Source organism: Gossypium arboreum, chromosome 8, assembly GCF_025698485.1.
Source record: "Gossypium arboreum isolate Shixiya-1 chromosome 8, ASM2569848v2, whole genome shotgun sequence".
Lineage (NCBI taxonomy): Eukaryota > Viridiplantae > Streptophyta > Magnoliopsida > Malvales > Malvaceae > Gossypium > Gossypium arboreum.
In genome coordinates this window covers 79,506,187-79,508,738 of record NC_069077.1, presented here as the reverse complement: position 1 = coordinate 79,508,738, position 2,552 = coordinate 79,506,187, and the positions used below count along the sequence as shown (strand labels likewise).

Genomic DNA, 2,552 nt, shown 5'->3' with positions numbered 1-2,552 from the left:
ATTGCATTTGGCATTTGCAACAAAGCTTCAATAAACGGTAAGTTAATATGTAATTTTTTCAAAAGTTTGAGGAATTTACCGAATTGTTCGTCTGAGCGATCTTTCCTCGTCGCGTTAGAGTATGGGATACGAGGCTTATATTCTTCATTCACCGTTTTGTTATGACTTACCTCACTTTTACCTTTGCTTACCAAAGTTCCTTGCATCAATTCTGGCTTAGGCACAATGAATCCTTCCTTATCTTGAGTACTAATTGTGTTGAGGTGTTCCCTTGGGTTAGGTTTAGTATTACTTGGTAAACTACCTTGTAGTCGTTCAGAGATTAGTTTGGATAGCTGGCCTATCTGAGTTTTGAGTCCTTGGATCGATGCTTGTTGATTTTTAAGTGCTGTCTCGGTATTTTGGAAACGGGTTTCTGACATTGATATGAATTTTGAGAGCATCTCCTCAACGTTCGATTTCTTCTCTTGTTGGTAAGGTGGCTATTGAAAACCCTGAGGATTTTGTGGCTTTTGATTCCCTTGACCATCCCAGGAGAAATTTGGGTGGTTCCTCCAACCTACATTATAAGTATTACTGTATGGGTTATTTTGAGATCTAAAGTTATTGTTACCCATATAGTTGACTTGTTCCTCTTCGGTTGTGGGATTGAAGGATTGATATTTTGTATGCACACCTTCTCCACTTGAGTCACACCTCATTACTGGATGTACCTGCATATAACTAAGTAAACCATCAATCTTTTTATTGAGAAGTTCTATCTGATTTGACAGCATAGTAACTGAGTCGACATTATAAAGGCCGGGCTTAGTCCTCATGACTTGCCACTGATAGTTATTCAATGACATTTCTTCAATGAATTCATAAGCCTCTTCAGGTTTTTTGTTGTTGATGGTTCCGCCAGCAATTGCATCAACCATTTGCCGAGTCGAGGGATTCTGACCATTGTGGAATGTTTGTACTTGCAGCCAAAGCGGTAACCCATGGTAAGGGCACCTTCTCAGTAAGTCCTTGTATCTCTCCCATGCATCATAAAGTGTTTCTAAATCCATCTACACAAAAGAAGAGATGTCATTACGTAATTTAGCTGTTTTAGCCGGTGGAAAGTATTTTAGTAAAAAAATTTCTGTCATTTGCTCCCAAGTAGTAATTGACCCTCGTGATAACGAGTTCAACCATTGTTTAGCTTTATTCCTTAATGAAAAAGGAAATAACCGAAGATGAATGGCATCATCAAAAATGCCATTGATTTTGAATGTATCGCAAAATTCCAAAAAAATTGCTAAGTGAGCATTGGGATCTTCATCCTGCAAACCATCAAACTGAACAAACTGCTGTATCATCTGAATAGTGTTAGGTTTTAATTCAAAAATATTTGCAGCTACAGCAGGTCTAACTATGCTAGATTCAGTTCCTGTTAGAGAAGGTTTAGCATAATCATACATGGTACGTGGAGCAGGATCTTGATTAGCTGCAATTGCAGGAGTAGCTGATTGCCTTGGTTTTCAGCCATCTCGTCGATTGGGAGTTGAATATCGTCTTCTTGCTCATTCTACATGTATCGCAAGCTACGCCTTGTTTCTCTTAGATTTTTACGAACTGTACGATCGATTTATTCATCAAAAAGTAATGGTCCCGACGGGTTTCTTCTAGTCATAAACTATAAAAACCTACCAAGAGAAAGAAAAAGTAAATTAATAAATAATAATAATAGAATTAAATTGCAAGAAAAATAAATGGCTAAAGTAATAAAAATTTAGCGTTCTTAATATTTTAGTTCCCCCGCAACGGCGCCAAAAACTTGATCGCATGATTCGTAACAAGTAATAAATATTTATAATGAAGATCAAACCTAGACTAACTATTATCATGACAAAAAGGCAAGCGCACCTATCGAACAATAGTATAGTAATGGCAAGACCGAGATATCGTACCCAAGGGAACCAAAAGTACTAGTAATAACTATCTTTTTATTATCTAGCCTAAGAATAAAAGGGGTTTTATTTGTTTTAATTAACTAATTATCTAAACTAAGAACATACACAGAAAAGAATTGGGGAATTGCTTTTGGGAAAATCGATTGACTTGAGACAATACCTAAGGAAAAATCCACCTAGACTTTACTTGTTATTCTTGCTCCGAATCGGACGATTTATTCATTCAACTTGTTCCGTAGAGATCCCTAAGTTATGTCATTATCCCTATTCAAGACTAATAACGTCTAATCCCTAGATTGAATAACCGAGACTTTTCTCTAATTAACACTCTAGGGTTGCATTAACTCGATCTATAGATCCCCTTATTAGGTTTCACCCTAATCCGGCAAAATCTTGTCACCCTATTTCTAGTCACGCAAACAACTCCGCTTAATTATGACAAAAGTACTCTTAGACAGGGTCTATTCCTCCTCTGAGTAAGAGCATGTCTTGAATCAGTATCCTGGGATATCAAAACAAGAATTAAGAACACATAATTAAGAACAAGTTAAATATTTATCATACGATTCAGAAAATAATAACAAGATTCGTCTTAGGTTTCATTCCTCTTAGGCA

At 36.5% G+C, this 2,552-nt stretch overlaps 1 non-coding gene across 1 annotated transcript; it reads left to right on the top strand.

The window, feature by feature from the left end:
- The first annotated feature begins 978 nt into the window (after positions 1-978).
- LOC128279561 (small nucleolar RNA R71) lies at positions 979-1,085 on the top strand. Its single transcript, XR_008269763.1, has one exon. It is a non-coding gene; the product is annotated as a small nucleolar RNA R71 (small nucleolar RNA).
- The last annotated feature ends 1,467 nt before the right edge of the window (positions 1,086-2,552 follow it).